The sequence below is a fragment of the Leuciscus leuciscus genome (genome assembly GCF_965113295.1).
Source record: "Leuciscus leuciscus genome assembly, chromosome: 1".
NCBI classification, from domain to species: Eukaryota; Metazoa; Chordata; class Actinopteri; order Cypriniformes; family Leuciscidae; genus Leuciscus; species Leuciscus leuciscus.
The window spans coordinates 33,927,089-33,945,834 of NC_138725.1; the positions used below are offsets into that span (position 1 = coordinate 33,927,089).

Genomic DNA, 18,746 nt, shown 5'->3' on the forward strand with positions numbered 1-18,746 from the left:
GGTAACTTACAATTTATGATTTTCTCCTTCAGTGATTCTGCTTGTTAACATCAGGTGTCTTCAATAATGCTCAATCATCACTAAATTAATCACTTAATTATCTCATTAACTTTAACACCACTTTAGTGTTACTTTAACACTCTGTAGAGTGGGACCATATTTGCTCTGAGCAGTGTTGATTTAACACTGTGGAATTTACTGTGTAGTTGCTATGATAGCATTGCTATGATCTGATATAAAGCTCTGCCTCAGCTCGCCTGCTTGCCAACATTAGTAATGATATGTGTTTACTGTAGATTTTGTAAGCTCTCGCTTTTGTAAGGCTATTCACTGCCCCATAAGGAAATTAACCAGCAGTCGATCAAAATACTTCCGTATGCAGATTCTTCCTTCTCCGGTAAGATTAGTAATTTGGAACAAAGACCCTGAATCCTGCTGGACAAAAAAAGGTATAACTTTTATTATGTGTCGGTTCTCTGTCGTTTTAAGGCTAACTTACACTGCACATATCTGAAAATATATAGAATAATATATTGTGTTAATATATTACTATATATTGAATAATACATAAGGATTTGCCGCTTTTCATTTATTGAAAATATGTGACAATATATTTACTAATATATCATAATGTATGTAATTTTATATTCAGTAACTTCATAATATATAGAGAGTTATATGTGATCAGAAATGGTACTGCATGTGTAATATATTGCAGATATATTTACTCAAACAAAATAAACACACATATATAGAGAAATATATAATGTAATATGTTTCTTATATTTATTTATTAATTATTTACATTATAAATATTTCATATTTCCAAGCTAGTTATCATAAGCACCTGCATGTACTAAAGTATTTAAAGGGATACTTCACCACTGGAAAGATGAATGTGTATTTAAATTACATCATTTATGTAGTAAAAATGTGAAAATATTTTAGAAGTTGGTGCCTTCTACACTGAGAAAAGCCAGAAAATGTATTTTTGGCTCATGGTCATTTTATCGTGAGTCTCTGTGACGAGTTAGTCCGCCCCAGCTCGAGTCTGCCCAGGGTCTTCCTCTTGACCGCCAAGCAGGTCTTGCTTCTCTGCTGCAGCAGCTGCTCTGGCCGCCTCTTGTTCCTCCATCGTAGCCACGAGCATCGGACAGGTCGACCAGCCGTGATTTCAAGATCGCCCAAAATGTAAGTTGCTTTCTACAGTCGCCATTCATTATGTTTACATTATTTGACAGTGACACGTACGTGCCAGCTTTGCAGGTCATGCATTCTGCTTCACACGGATCCCGACCGAGATGAAAACACAGGAATTTTCTTAGCAATGCTAAAACGCACATCAACCGATCACTTGTTTAGCGTTCATGTAAACACTACATTCCGATTCACCAATCGAGTTAGTCCGATTAAACAAAAGGTGTGCATGCAAACATAATGAATAGCGACTGTAGAAAGCAAAAGCCGAATCCCGGACATTTTGGGCGATCTCGAAATCACGGCCGGACATGTCCGGGAAAAAGAGGACAAATGGTCACCCTTATTAGCCTGTTAGCTTAGCTTAAAAAAAAATGGCTGACACTATTTGTACATTCTGTGAGTCAGATCCCACCCCCTATGGGCAGGTTGAAAACATGCAGAACTAGCTCCTACTACTGGCTGGAGTCTCTAGCCTCCGGCCAAAAAAATCCTCCAATGTTGTTTGTCGCATCGTCAGAGAAATTTTTCCAGACAAAAAATAAAGAAATCTCTCATTGCAGGGAGACATGAGGGATGGAAGCACATGAAGTATCCCTTTAACCAAGAGACTGTCACTGTGTTGAAGAATGCACATTATTACATTAAAATATAGTCACTTTCAAAAATCTATCAAACCACAGGCTCTACTCTTCAGCACAATGGTGACCCTGAAAGCTCAGACATAAAATAAAAACTTTTAAATTCCAAATGAATAGAACATTAAACATTAAACATTAAAAACTAACAGATCTCCCCCTATATTAATATTGAGCAAAACACATTAAATATCACTTAATTTTAACATTTGCTTTTAGAAGTCAGTCATAAGTAGGGCCACACGGAATCTGCGGACTTTTTTTGTGATTTCTGTGCGGAATTTTTGGGAAAATCTGCGGAATTATGCGGAATGGTTTTAAATGTGTTAAAGGTGCAATGTGTCATATTTCTGAGGATCTATTGACAGAAATGCAATATAAGATCCATAACTATGTTTTCAGTGGTGTATAAAGACCTTACTTAATGAAACGTTATGTTTTTATTACCTTAGAATGAGTCATTTATATCTACATAACCGCGGGAACTATGAAGGTCGACATATTGTGACGTCATGTTTCTACCGTAGCCGAAAGCGAACAAACAGCGCTAAAGAAACCTCATTGCTTGACTTGCTACTCTCTGCTGCTGACTCAGACAACGACATCTTTTCGTCGGCCACCGTAGCTTCTCATTCGAGTTTGAAAACGGAGGAATAGGCCGTCAGTGACTGGCTGTTTGTAATTCGCAAACCTAGATGCCTCTAAAAATCACACACTGCACCTTTAAACAGATCTTAGAGTATTGGAACTGAAAATATTACAAAGTAAAATATTAAATATTCACTTCTTAATTTTTATTTAAGGTTTACAATACAAATACAAATAGAAAAAGAACATTTTACCTATGTTATTGTCCATCCACTAAACAGCGGAGAAAATTGTATTGTGCACAGATCATTAAACAAGCAATTGCATATAATTTAAGAATAGGGCAAAATAAATATCAATATTAAAATAAATAAAGTATATAAAGTAATGAACTACTTTTAAGAGCTATAAATTACTTTTAAATAAATAAATAAAATACTGGTGTGACAATCAGTTACAGAACAGTTAATTAAATACATAAATACATAAAAATGTAATTAAATAAATATATTAATAAATACATTCATATATAAAAAAAACCCACTAATTTACTATTTTACTACTAATTTAGCATCAGAAAAAGTCATTTGACATCAGAAAAGCTACTGAATGTGTTTGGAGCTTATTTTGAGTCTCTGCTGTTGAATTTGGCAATCAGCATCATCTTAACATTGTCCTCGGTTAGGCTGCGTCTGTGCTGTGTCAGAAGAGAAGAATAGTGGGAAAAAAGTCTCTCCACATCCACTGAAGTAGTGGGGAGATGTAGGTATAGTGCAGCCAGTGGGGCAAGTGTTGGCATTCGATCTTCCCTTGCAGCCCACCACTCCACTGCACTAACCTCGCCTGTATCACTCTTGTCCATACAGATGTAGCGATGCCACTCCTCTGCAGACACCTTGCTCAAAGCAGGGACAACTTGGACATAACTCTTCATATCAGGTTTTAAGCCAGATACCTTGGCTGGATCAAAGATTGGGAGGGCTTTAAATAGTTCAGTGGAAGGATGTCTCTCCATCACAGCCTGAAGCTTGGTAGAACATTGTGCCATTGCTTCTTTAAACATCTCAGAACAAGTGTACCGCTCATCGTCATTTAACTCCTTCATCTGCTCTCTGGTGCGGGGACGCCAGTCCTCAGCCTCTGCGGTGCGCCCATACTCAAACAGCATGCTGAGGTCCTCTAGCTGACTGAAGATGGTGGCAGCCACGGGTCTGGAGGTTTCTTCAAGCTTGACCAGGGTGGCAAGTATATCGGAGCTATGCTCAACGATGAAGGTGGCCTGGATTTTCATGAGTTTTCCGTTCTCCTCTAACAGAACTCTAAGATCCCGCACAGCTTTAGAGGACAGTGGCAGCGTTTGGATGAAGCCATGCAAAATATCAATGTTTTCTGCCAGATATTGCACAGCTTTTATCCAGGAACCCCATCTTGTCTGGACAGCAAACACTGGCATGAGAGGAGACAGACCCTGCTGCATCATGAAGGCCCTCAATTCAAGACGACGCTGGGGTGACTGGCAGAAAACACGCTTTACCAAACCACACATCCGGTTCAGTTCTTCAAATGTCTCTGGAAACACTGCTAAAACTAACTGCAGAAGATGTGCAAGACAGGTGACATGTACGGCATTGGGAAAGAGGCCATAGAGAATCGTGTTATATGCTTTTTTCATATTACTGGCAGAATCTGTGACAAAAGCCCATACATCATTAAAATCAATGTTGTTGGAGTTAAGACAGGAGATGACAGCCTGCGATACGGTGCTGAAATTAACCCGATCCAAAAAAATGAGATCTGCTGCAACAGGTGGCTTGCCCACTGGCTGGAGGAGAATAGCAAGAGCACAACGTCCGCAAGCATCTGTTGTTTCATCTGCAATACGCTGATTTCACGCAGCCACCATTTTGAAATCGAAAGTGAGGCTCCGGTGGGAAGAACCCCGGAAGTAAAGATAAACAACAATGTCTTGGATTACCAACCTGAAGCTGCTGCCGCGATTTACACTTTTGGATGTTAATATTCAATACAGGATATGTATATAGTTCATTCCTGCTTCTTTTTTTACATTCTGAATTATATATAAAAAATTTATTTTATTTATAAATGAATTTCACTGTATATAGTCTAAAGTATGAAAGAAATGTATGTACATTTTTAGAATTGACACAACATCATTAAACACAACAATACGCCATCGCATTCACAACTCTCCTGTGATTAAAGGCGACACTTCCGGTTTTCTTCCCACCGGAGCCTCGCTTTCGATTTCAAAATAACGGCTGCGTGAAATCAGCGTATTACATAAACAGGACTTCCATGTACAGCCTGCTTGATGTCCTCCAAATACTGAGGAAATAAGTGTGGAAGATAATCAGAGCGTAGGTGAGATGGAGCTGGCATTGACCCTCCCTGTTTGCAGTACTTCTGCAAAAATGAGGAAAATTTAGAGGTTTTTTCCAGAGGGATGTCAGCTTCAATGAAGGTCTTTATGAAATCATAAATGAACTCCTTTCTTTCAGCTGTAGATGGAGTCTTAGACATACAAGAGGCCAATGTCTGTGTTCTGAATGATGCTGGGGGGTAAAAAAGTATTTTATTATTTGAGGGGGCTATTTTAATTCCAAAGGCCAAGGGAACTTTATCAGGATGCATAGTATCCGGAGAACATTTATTTATTTACGATACATTATTCATTCACAAAGAGAATTGATGCCCTTGAAGGTTAGAGTTTTCCTCATTTTATTGATTAAGGCATTAAGTTTTCCAAAAGATGATTTTGTATTCCTCTTTTAAGTCAACTTTAGCATGGGTGTGTTCACTTATGCTAAGCACTGTATGTGTATGTGTGTGATTGTGATTGTGATTGTGATTGTGATTGTGATTGTGTGTGTGTGTGTATGTATGTATGTATGTATGTATGTATATATATATATATATATATATATATATATATATATATATATATATATATATATATATATATATATATATATATATATATACACATACACACACACTACCGTTCAAAAGTTTGGGGTAGGTATGATTTTAAATGCTTTTAAAAGAAGTCTCTTCTGCTAACCATGGCTGTGCTTATTTGATTAAAAATACAACAAAAATCAGTTATAGTATTAAATATTATTCCAATGTAAATCAGCTGTTTTCTGTGAATATATAAAGAGTAATTTATTCCTGTGATGCAAAGCTGAATTTTCAGCATCATTACTCCAGTCTTCAGTGTCACATGATCCTTCACAAATCACTCTAATATGATGATTTGATGCTCAAGAAACATTTATGATTATTATCAATGTTGAAAACTGTTATTTACATTTATATTTCAGGATTCTTTGATGAATAGTAAGTTCAAAAGAACAGCATTTATCTGAAATCTTTTTTTTTTTTTTGAGGGAAATAAATTAAATAGGGGAGTGCGGGGCACAACCTAACGCGGGGCTAGTTGTAACACGCTTGTTTTATATACTTCCGCACATGCTTGGATGACGAAACTTTGTGTATTTACTAGTTGAATATAACACTATATAGAAAAAAAAAATCCGCCAAAATTATTATTTTTTTGGGAAGATATCCATAGACATTTATTAAACCATAGCAAAAGTAAATTTCTTACTTAAGTTAATTTTTCATCTCTATTTTTTGTGTTTATTTAAAATAAGACAAATCTGATATTATTTTAATCTCCAAGATGTTATTTAACAGTTGAGATAGTTCTTTAATGCTTCGCTAACTAGCAGAAGACACTAGCAGGGTTTAAATCCCATTTGTGCAGGCGGGGGCATGTTGTCACACTGCGTTACAATGAGCCCCTATTAGAAATATGCTATTATATTCTATACTTTTATTAATTTTATTGGGAAAACGTGAGAAAAAGGTGAATAAAGATTTAGAGTCAATTTTCAGAAATGACTAATTATTTATTTGTTTTGAACTATGTTGTATAGATCAAGCGTAGCGTTAGTTCTGGCAGGTCACGTTAGTCAAGCTCTCATCAGTGACTCTCAGCTGATCCACGTCTACCTATAGGAATACGACGCCTATCACCGTATACATATATAAGCTGCTTCAGTATTATCAGCAACTATCGCGTTTCTCAGGAGCGAATTACCCTTCTCCCTCCCCAGCTCCTCCTCTCGTCAGTCAGGATTTGGCATTCTGATTCCCTTCGAATGACTCATAAGCAAAGCATGCTGGGGACTAGAAATCTGTTGAAACTCATTCCGTGAATGTGTGTGTATATGTATGAACATACCTTCACATTTATATGGGAACATGTATGCAATATATGTACACAATAAAGGATAAAACTTTGTGAATATTACATGTAATGCTATTTTTGTCTTCATTTATAAATATTTTATATTCACTAATATAGCCATACATGGTCAATGCATATATTGCAGTGTATTGAAAAATATAAGCACTAGTTCCCCATATATGGAAATGAAATATATTGCATTATATTTTGCAATATATTCCCATATATTTTAAATCCGTAAGGGAAACTCATGTTAAACAGTCACCAACAGAACACTTTTAAATTGAGTGTTGTCTTTAACCTTGTGTCTCCATCCAGTGTATTTGCTGAGATGTTGATAAGTTCATAGTCTCACTGATGTGTTAAACTCAGTTCTGATCTGAGGAGAATCCAGAGATGATGAACAGTCTTGTACTTTATCTGATCCATTAGATGTATTGATCCAAACTGTCAATAGCTTCCTCTTTTGAGTTTTTTCTCCATTCATCTGGGATCTCAGTACTCTTAAATGTTTTATCGTAGTATTTTTCCAGATGATTTTGGAATCGACACACAAACCACTTCCAGTAGGGCAGTTCAGAGAGATCAGGGGTGATGCTCCAGTCTGCATAAATTCCTCCTGCTCTTCTGTAATCTCTACAGAGGACTTTATCATCTGAGGCATTGGGATAGAAATACTGATTTCTGCTTGCTACCACTGATGTGCAGATTTTAACAGCCAAGTTTGTTTTTTCTCTGTAAAACAGCCCTGCAATTCCAGTCACTCTGTGGAAAGCAACACTGTGATATCCATCATGGTTTTCTATGGTGTTGGTGCAGATGGCTCTACAGAATGGACACTGAACCCAACAGCACTGACAGAAGTGATCCATCAGAAGCTCATCTGGCCTTAATTTATAGTCCAGCTTTAATGTAAATGTCTTTGCATTGAATGTTTTGCTGATATCAGACATTATAGCAGGACGTTCTTTTCTTATCACATTTTCTAAGAGGTTTAAATCATCAACATCATATTTCACTCCAGTGAAGTCTTTTTCAGAGAAGATCAGCTCATCTGAGAGCTGCTGTGTGAAACTCTTCAATCACAAACCAACATCTCCACTGTTCACTTGAACATGTTCAGAAGATTCATGTGCTGCTTTCATGATCTTCTGCTGCAGGAGTTTAATGTTCTCCTTCATCTTGGGTAAAACACTGACACTGAACTTGTCAGTGATGTACCGACTGACTTCACCTCTGATGAAACTCTTGAAGTGATCTCTGGGGTCATGAATGTAGTTCATGTATTTGTCAAAATCCTCCTCTTCTGCCAGTGTCTTCAGGATGTGTTTCTCCAGATTTGATCTGTTTCCATTCAGTGATTGACAGTTTGTTGTCATTTCATCAGCCACATCTCTGGCAGTCTTCTTGAAGACACTCTGCTCAATGGGCTCTTTAAGTTTCTGACAGATGATCTCTCCAAAAATGGCAGCTGATGTTGATCCATGACAGTATTTCTGGAAAATACTATAGTACTCTTCTCTCTTTTTCTCAAAATATATTACTGGATCATTGGCTTCCTTGAACATCCTGTGTTGGTCAGTGATCATCTTGTTTGCTCTCTTAGAGATGGAAAGAACCAAATCACTGAAGAATTCATTCTTGAATTTATATTTCACTGGTCCTTCCTGATGTTCTGTTACTCTCTTCTTAATGTAATCTGTGAGTTGTCGAATGCAGCTGATGTTGTAGCCCATCTTTGAAATGTTAAAAGACTGAATCATTATGGCTGTCTGTAAAGCAATATCTGTGATTAAAGATCTTATTTGCACTTCTTCCTCTCTTGATAGAGTATAATCAAGCTTCTCTTTAGCTGATCTGATGGCTTTTGTGAAAAGTCCACTGGATCGCTTTACCTTTACATAATCATAATAACCCAACACTGAGAAAACATCCCTGCTCTCCTTCCAGTGGTCTACAGAAACACTTCCATAGGTGTCACTGAGGATCTCTTTCACATCTCTCATTATATCAGTGTCTTTGATTACAGGAGTGTTTCTGATGATCTTCTTAACACTCTTTTTCCAAAGCAAATCAAACTCTTTCTTCAGTGTTTTTTCATCTTTAACTTTGAGCTTTAAGGCAAGTTCTTTGCTCTTTTCATAGAGAGTGTTTTCGTGATGATTCCTCTGAGCATCAATCTTTTTCTTCAGGTCTCGCTGCTGAAGAATCTCATTTAATTCCCTATTTGTTTCTTTCACAATGTTTGCCTGAAGCTCTTTTATTTTTATTTCAAATGATGTTTTCCAATGAATCGGTATATCTTTATCTTTGTCTTTCTCAAAGAATTCAGACATTGATTTTTTCACTTCTTTACTTGTTGTCTTCAGTTCTCTTTGAAGATCAGTTTCCTCAACTTCATGAATTACTTCATTTTCTATTTTGTTGTGTAGTTTGTTCTCAGTTTCCTTCATGGCACTGCGAAGACTCCAGGTCCACTTGCTGTATTCGGTCTCCAGTTTCCTGTAGGCTGAAATGTCCAGATCATTTCTGAAGCTGAAGACGGCTTGTTCATTCAGTAAATCCTCCCATAGATCATTTATACACACTTTTAAGTGTGTGAGCCTTATTCCATGTAAACTAGCAGCATGAAACATAATAGTTTATTTTAGTTCTTGAATATTCTCACAGTAGTCTGGGTTTGGTGGCGCCATGGGTGGGCTTCCCTCCCAGAACTGAGCAAAATACTTCACATCTTTCTGAACATCAAATCTAATGACATCACTGAAATATTCTGCATCACAGTCTTCCTCTTTAGCAGCAAGTTTTGTCATCTCATCCAGTGTCTCCAGCAGTCGTCTCCTTGCCTCCATGTTTTTCTCTCCAGCTGCAATGTCTGAAATGTTCTTAAGCACAAACACACATCTGGGATTCAGTTTAACCTTCTTCATTCTTAGAAAAGCCTGAACAACAATCTGAAGAATGTCCTGCAGCTCAAATGGGTTTTCTCCAAAAATGTTGATCAAGGTCAGATTTCCAAGACCAACAACAAATGTGGACAATTCATTGTCATAATGACCTTCTGTATCAACAACCAGAATATAATCAAAGTTCATCTGTGATTTCAGCTCATCTGAGACTCTGACCAGCTGCATGAAAGCTCCTCTGGTGCACCTGCCAGCACTGACGGCAAACTGGAGTCCAAACATGGCATTCAGCATGGTGGATTTCCCAGAGCTCTGAAGCCCTAAAACTGACAGCACAAAGACTCTCTGGTCTCCCAGTTTCTGGATGAGTGCATCTATAACAGCAGAGATCCAGAGCAGAGGAACATGACCAGCATCTCCATCCATCAGCTCCAGTGGAAATCCAGAGATCATCATCTCTGCTGCAAGACTCGGGAGAGAAGAGAAGTGAAACTGCAGATCTTTCTTGTTCTTCTTCACAGATGAACATGATTCATAGATCTGACTGATCTCCCTCATGATGTGCTCTAAACCAAACGCTGCTGCCTGAAGTTCCTCAGATATTCTCTCAAGTTCTGTTTGTTCAGCTTTGAGTTGCTCAGATTTATCATTGTTCTCTTTCAGTTTTAAGACAGTTGACCACTTTTTATCATACTTTTGGTGTAGAGCAGAAAGATCAGATGAGATATATTCATCCAAGAGGATTCTGAGCCATTTGAGGAAATACATATTCTCATGTTGATCATGTGAGTTCATTTGTTTAATGAATAACTTCATAAACACACTGATGTCAGATTCATGCTGCTGTTCTCGTATTTTCTTCATTTCTGTTTGTTTTCTGCTTATGGCAATCTCTTGTTCATTTGCTTGAGGTTGATGTAGTTCTTTGTTCTTCTGACACCACTGATGCCACAGTTTCCCCTGATGAGGCAGAAATGATTCTTTGATTTCTGTCAGATCTTCATCCTCCAGTAAACTCATCATCTGCTGTGCTGCTTCTCTTCCTCTCCTGCAGTCTTCATCATCTTCCTCATCTACTCTGATGTCTGAGCGTTTGGACACATCTTCAAGTCTGAACGTGGAAGATGATTCTGAGAGACAATAATTTAAAGCTCTTCTGAGTTCTTCAGATACTTCTGACTGATTTCTGTCTTTCAGACCGATTTAGAATTTTCCTTTCTTCATCTCTGTTCCCATAGATTCATCCTCAGTAAAAATACAAATAAGTGGTTTTCTGTTCAGGTACAGGTTTTGAATTGTTGCTGCACTTCTGTCATTACAGTCCAGTCCTGGTAGAATAACAACATTGACTGAGGCCATTTCAGTGAGGATCTGCAGCTGTTTCTCATGGTCTCCTGCATCACCATGTAGATTACAGAATGCAACACAGTCAGTGAATTTATCTGTGTTTTTCCCAGAGGGACAGAACCAGGCGATCTCCACCACTCCATCCATCAGGACTCTGGTTCTGCTGCTGCCTGGGCAGTTCCTGTGGAAGAACGTGTTGTGTTTCTCATTGATCAGACTGTTCATCAGCTGAGACTTCGATGAAGACACAGAGCCAAACCTGAAGAAAGACACCATTTGAGTTTCTGTCTTGTAGACTGACTGGATTTGACTGATGATTTCATTGTTGGAGTTTCTCCTCTTCCAGCTCTTGTTGATTTGTCTGAATGTCCAGAGAGGAAACTCAATCTGTTGTGTGTCTGGATCAGGAACAAGCAGAGGCAGAGCGTACTGACACTGGGACAGTTTAGTGACCATCAGCTGCTTCAGGAAACCATCAGCACAATGAAACACGACCATCTCAACATCCATTGAGTGGATTCGCTCAGACTGACTTGTTCTTTTGTTTGACAAAGACATTTCTTTGAATATATCACCACTGTCTTTAGATGAGTCATTGTCTCTTTGTGTGTGATCGTTTTCACTGGCCTCATTAACATGAATGTATCTTGCTCTGTAGTTCATCATCAGTAGTTTTTGTAGGAATGTCTGAACCAGCTCCTCTTCAGCACAAGACTCATGGGACTTTAATGAATGTTCAGTTATTTGAAGAACGTCCGCAGTTCTCAGTTTTTTGTGGCACCTGCCTTCAAGATGAAGTTTATGAAATACATGCTGTATTTGTTCTCTTCCAATCTGTTCCTGCTGTCGATGTTGATCTGGTCTGACTCCAGAGGTTCCAATGTCCTTGTTTTCTCCCTGTTTTATAGACAAAATAGAATTTAGAAACACTCCTTTGGGTACATGTGTATCAAAGTTATAAATAGGAATCAATACCAATACTGGCCCGATACTGCACAGCAAAATCCCCAGTGTTAAATGAACACTCCTCAGTGTACATGTGTCCAACTACAGGGTGTTAAAGGTCCCATTGCATTGATTATTTTATTATTTTAGAATGTTTCCTGGGGTGCCCTTATAATGTTAGTATGTTTTTTAGATCAAAAGTTGTTATAATTTAGAAATAAAAGGCATATTTCCTAGCCTGATTTTAGCCTCTGGGGCCAGTTTCACAAAGCTACACAGCAAAATCCCCAGTGTTAAATTAACACTCCTCAGTGTACATATGTGTCCACACTACAGGGTGTTAAAATGAACACTGAAGCAGTGTTGAAGTTAATGAGATAATTAAGTGATTAAGTGATGATTGAGCATTATTGAAGATACCTGATGTTAATAAGCAGAATCATTGACGGAAAGAGAAAAAAACAATAACAGAAAAAAAGAGAAACACAAGAACTACAACTGACTTCGAGTCATTACACATTGTTGCACTTATTACCAGTTTGACTTTATTTCTGTCATACATCGACAAAAGTTCTTGAGATTCAACAGAAGTTTAGACGGTAATGTTTTATGGAATCTTTCGTTTCAAGTTACCATTATGGTGGTCAGTGTTTGCTTTAGTTGGGCTCTTGACTCTTTTCATTTTTTAATATTAGTTTTTCTCTGACTGTTCCAACATTGTGTTTATAAAGCAAATTTGTTATTACAAGAGAAAACATGACCTGCTCACAATATGTTTTGATGATAATGACATTGTCATCATGTAGTGTCCTGATTCCCTGATGTCATTCAGAGTCTAAATTTTTTATTATATGCTTAATGTCTTGTTTCAGTATTGGTGATTGTAGCTCTGAGATTCTACAATTTGAGATTCAACAGCAATATGAAAAATTTTGAAAATACTTTGAGCAAATAAGTTATTGAGTTTAAACGCACAGACATCAAGAATCAGCATATGAGTCTCAACAATGGTGACAAAAAACAAACTAGTGACAAACAGATCAACTCTGAACATCACAAAACAAGCTACTAAAGTCAGAACAAAACAATAGCAAAATAAAAGCCAACAGAAGAAAACAATGAAAATTACAGGACAATTCAGCTGCATAATTTATTCATGCTGCAATGCATGATGTGAGCCATTGATGCGTTCTGATTGGTGGCTCCCATCATGCACTGCAACATGAAGCATTTGCTTGATTGTCACCATTGTTGAGATTCATATGTAGATTCTTGATGTCTGTGTGTGATTTTAAATTCTTCAGATCTTTAAAACATTGCTGGAAGTAACTACTGCAGTGACAAACTAATAAAACATTTAGATAATCAGTTTATAATTATGGGTGAGATCAGTAAATTAGATCACTAGTAATTTCTTCATCAAAATATAGCCAGGGCTGCAGTTCCATTAGCATCTTAAGCCTACCTTGATCACAGACCAACTGCAGCAAATGGTCTATACAATCAAATTAAGCTTACAATGCTTTCAGGAATCACAGCCCAAATCATAGTTTCTCTTGCCACAACACATATGCTCTATAAGCACAGAATTGGAACAGCCAGAGAAAAAATAATGTTAAATAGTAAAGGGTCAAGAGCCCAACTAAAGCAACCACTGGTCACCATAATGGTGACATGGATGGGCGATATATTGCACAATATTGTTATGCGCATCTCATCAGTAAAGCCGGTTCCTTGATTAGTAGTAAATCACCATCACCTGCCTTCAGATGGAGCGGCATTTACTACAAAGAGCCGTAGTTAACTGACAAGCTGAGCCATATCGCATTAATATCACGGACGTATCGCCAGCGATAATTAATGCGATATGGCTCAGCTTGTCAGTTAACTACGGCTCTTTGTACACAGCAAAAACTCCAGTGTTAAATTAACACTCCTGGGAGTGTATATGAGTCCACACTCAAGAGTGTTGAAGTTAACGAGATAATTAAGTGATTAATTTAGTGATGATTGAACATTATTGATGACACCTGATGTTAACAAGCAGAATCACTGAAGGAGAAAATCACAAATTGTAAGTTACCATTATTGTGATGGGTATTTGCTTTAGTTGGGCTCTTGACCCTTTTATGTGTAGAGGAGCGCGGGGCACAACCTAATGCGGGATTAGTTGTAACATGCTTGTTTTAAATACTTCCGCACATGCTTGGATGATGAAACTGTGTATTTACTAGTTGTCATATCAACACTATATAGAAAAAAAAAAAATCCGCCAAAATTATATATTTTTTGGAAGATATCCATAGACATTTATTAAACCATAGCAAAAGTAAATTTCTTACTTAAGTTAATTTTTCATCTCTATTTTTTGTGTTTATTTAAAATAAGACAAATCTGATGTTATTTTAATCTCCAAGATGTTATTTAACAGTTGAGATAGTTATTTAATTCTTCGCTAACTAGCAGAAGACACTAGCAGGGTTTAAATCCCAGTTGTGCAGGTGGGGCATGTTGTGACACTGCGTTACAATGTGCCCCTATTAGAAATATGCTATTATATTCTATACTTTTATTAATTTTATTGAGAAAACTTGAGAAAAAGGTGAATAAAGACTGAGAGTCAATGTTCAGAAATTACTAATTATTTATTTGTTTTGAACTATGTTGTATAGCTGCAGGGCCGGCGCTAGCCATTTGGGTGCCTGCCCTAAGCACAAATGCTTGGTGGTTTTGTCACGACCCAGATTTTTTGGTGCCCCCCCAAGCACTTGGTGCCCTACGCGCAGTGCGTGATGTGCGTGTGCGGAGCGCCGGCCCTGTATAGCTGTGTTTTCATGTGTTTGTAGTCAAAACTCAAAAATGAGTATATATTTAATTATTAAAAATTGCCATTATTTTATATGAAAAAGTTTTTTAATTGTGTTTTATTTAGAAAATATTTTAGTTTGTTTTGTATATTTTTTTTATTAGATCAGATAACATTTTAATCTGTCATATGGTCTTGTTACAATGTGCCCCTGCACATGTTACAATGTACCCCACCTATGGGGTATGTTGTCACATTTCACTTCCATTCTTTCGGGGTATGTCAAGAAAAAAGTATATACTGTATTAATAAAACAAAACCACATAATTGTACTAGACATGTGGGAAATTAATGTGGGAAAAAATAAATACTCTGAACCATAAGTAGATTTACACAAACTGAGAAAGTCAAAAAGCGTTACTTTGTGCCCCGCTCTCCCCTACTTTAGATTTTGTTTGGCTGCTGTACCTGAGTTATAGCCGCCAGATGAACAAAGAGAAAAAGTGATCTGATGGTGTTGGTTATATTATGACATTCATCATTTGAACTTGATCTCTGAACTCATTAAGATCATTCTTTCTGACTTTGATTTATGTTGTTAGTTACAGCATAACTGTGATTCTGCATAAATATCCAGAATTTTTGATATAATATAAAGGACTTTTTAAAACTTGTTTTAAAAAAATCTTTCTTTTAGGCACACACAGACGCCAAGATTCAGTCTATGCATCTCAGCAATGGTGACGAGCAGAATATTCAATTAGGAAAAGTAAATTACATAGACAATTCAGATCATAATTTATTCATACCGCAATGCATGATGGGAGCCATTAATGAGTTGTGATTGGTGGCAGCCACTGCAACATGCTTTATTATTGTCACCATTGTTGAGATTCACAGGCTGATTATTGATGTCTGTGTTTCTAAATACATTCATTTAAAAGTCTTTTGATCAGAACAATGTTTATTATAATTTGAATTATAAGTAAAGTACTGATAATCATAGACTGAAGAATCACTAAACTGCTGCTAACAAGTTAAACCAAACTATCTCAATAAGTTTCTTTTTTCACAGCATGATTATGTCAAAACATAACCAGCACTATCAGATCACTCTTTTCTTTGTTCATTTAACTGTTATAAATCAATAACAGCAGACAAACAACAGTAAAAATTAAAGTAAACATATAAGCTGGCGCAGATTAATGCACAGGCTTGCGTAGGCTGCAGCCTAGGGGCCCCACGTGTGCAGGGGGCCTCGGATTGGCTAGACATTTTTTTTTAATATATATATATATATATATATATATGTATATTTACTTAAGCGCGAACCAGGCAGGCCACGGCGCCAGGATTCCAGTTTGGATGGGCCAGACCAATTGTGAACGTTAAATTAAAAACGTTATCCAATCACTGTTTAACCTAATAAAAATTACTGACTAATATACTGTTAAATTATCTGTGAGTATACATAATAGCTTGATGCTCTTTAAATATTTTGTTGCATTGTAAAAAAGTTCGGTGCATAGGACGGACCTATATCCGCGATCGCTCTCCATGGTTCTGACCAAAGAAGAGCGCTTTGGAATCTCCATTACGCATCATACCTGGGCTGCGTTTCCTGATAATGTTGTCTCTTAGCACGCTATAGTTTCTTAAGTTTGATAATTAATCTACATCTCAAACAATGTTATATTTGCATAAAAATTTTCACAATTGAGTGAATTACACTTAATGACAGTTGTCATAAACATGCATAAAACCTCCTTCAAATTAATTACATGTGTCATTACATGCCAGTCTTATGCACACCCCTTCATGTAAAGTGTTACCAAAGATTTAAACTGATTGTTATAATATGCTGGATCTCATGCTGCAGTAACACAGGGTTTGTAATATGGATGTTTTAATGGAACAGCATAACTGTAAGATTAAAAACACCTCAGTGAATCAGTCTGTTTCATGATGATAATAAATCCATCAACAGGAAACCATCATCACCTGATCTCATTTCACTTTAGCTTTCTTTGCTGCTGGAAATGTGTTTAACAAACACACTGTCACAACGGCCATAAAAGACACACTAAGAGTTAAGAGCCCAACTAATGGAAACACTAATGACTGTTATGGTGACTTTATAAATGAAACACATTAGAGTTAAACCCCTGTTAATTCACAATAAAACCTTTTTATTTTTTATCTTCACAGATTTAATGTCTTCTTTTCTCTTCAGTTGATTTCATCTAAGGCTGTCTCTGAAGTCAGTTGTAGTTCTTGTATTTCTGCTCGTCTCTTTTTCTGTTCTCTTCAGAGGTGTAAAGTCCAGGTTCAGAAAGTAAACGTCTTCCTCAGTATTTTGTTCCTTTCACCTGGATTTGCTAATTAGCAGTTTTTCAGCCAGGAGACAGAACTAATTAGTGAAATCAGCTGGACTTTTACTTTCTGTCCCCTGGACTATACAACTCTGAAAATAACAGCTGAGTTGTTAATTTAGAGATATTGTTTGTAATTTTACAGTGTTTTGAGTATAATTTAAAGTAAAATAAAACAACCTTTAAAAAAGTTATTTTCCATTTTTTAAATTAGTTAATTGTATTATTTTTATTTTTATTTTTTTACAGTGAGGATAAAACATGCTAAGATAAACATAATACAACTTACCATCCCTGCTGCTTTTGTCTGTAATAGTCTTTGCCCTTGTGATCCAAAAATTGCAGATTTTGCTCCTGCCACAAATCCTCCTCCCATTAATCCTTGGCTTAATCCAGCTGCTCCTCCTGATGCTTCTGATACTACCTGTGATGCTCCTCTTGATGCTGCAGATACTGCCTGTGATACTCCTTCTGATGCTGCTGTTACTGCCTCTGATGCTTCTTCTGATGCTGCAGATACTTTCTGTGATGCTCCTCCTGATGCCACTGATGCTACCAGAGAAGCTCCTCCTGATGCCGCTGACGCTGATACTGCCTGTGATGCTCCTTCTGATGCTGCTGATACTGCCAGTGATGCTCCTCCTGATGCTGCTGATACTTCCAGTGATGCTCCTGCTGATACTGCTGATGCTGCCATTGATGTTGCTCCTGATGCTGCTCCTCTTGATGCTGCTGATACTAACTACGATGCTCCTCTTGATGCTGATGATAACTGTGATGCTGCTCTTGATGCAATTGATTTTGCTTGTGCTTGTGATGCTACTGCTTGTGATGTTCCTCCTGATGCTGCTGATTCTGTATGTGATGCTGCTGATTTTGCTTGTGATGCTGTTGATTCTGCTTGTGATGCAGCTGGTTCTGCTTGTGATGTTCCTCCTGATGCTGTTGATTCTGCTTGTGATGATTCTCCTAATACTGTTGATTCTGCTTGTGATGCTGCTGCTATTGGTGCTGATCCTAATCCTACAATTAGTGTTGCTGTGGGTAATACACAGTAAATTCCACAGTGTTAAATCAACACTGCTCAGAGCAAATATGGTCCCACTCTACAGAGTGTTAAAGTAACACTAAAGCGGTGTTAAAGTTAATGAGATAATTAAGTGATTAATTTAGTGATGATTGAACATTATTGAAGACACCTGCAGTTAACAAGCAGAATCACTGAAGGAGAAAAGCACAAATTGTAAGCCACCGTTATGGTGATGGCTGTTTGCTTTAGTTGGGCTCTTGACCCTTATATGTTTACTTTAGAGTTAGTTTGGCTGTTGTATCTGAGTTATAACTGCCAGATGAACAAAGAAAAAAAAAAAGTGATCTGATGGTGTTGGTTATATTATGAAATTCATCATTTGAACTTGATCACTGAACTCATTATGATCCTTATTTCTGACTTCGATTTATGTTGTTGGTTACAAAATAACTGTGAATCTGCATAAATATCCAGAATTTTTTATATAATATAAAGGATTTCTTAAAAGTTGTTTAAAACAAAAAAATCCTTCCTTTAGGCACACACAGACGTCAAGATTCAGTCTATGCATCTCAACAATGGTGACGAGCAGAATATTCAATTAGGGAAAGTAAATTAAATAGACAATTCAGATCATAATT

At 37.1% G+C, this 18,746-nt stretch overlaps 1 pseudogene across 1 annotated transcript; it reads right to left on the minus strand.

Annotated features, from left to right (window-relative positions):
- Positions 1-6,639: 6,639 nt before the first annotated feature.
- LOC309477257 (interferon-induced very large GTPase 1-like) lies at positions 6,640-17,805 on the minus strand (annotated as a pseudogene). Its single transcript, XR_014211740.1, has 2 exons — positions 17,365-17,805; positions 6,640-11,849 (listed from the first exon to the last, which is right to left on the minus strand). The product of XR_014211740.1 is annotated as an interferon-induced very large GTPase 1-like (transcript).
- Between the last annotated feature and the right edge of the window lie 941 nt (positions 17,806-18,746).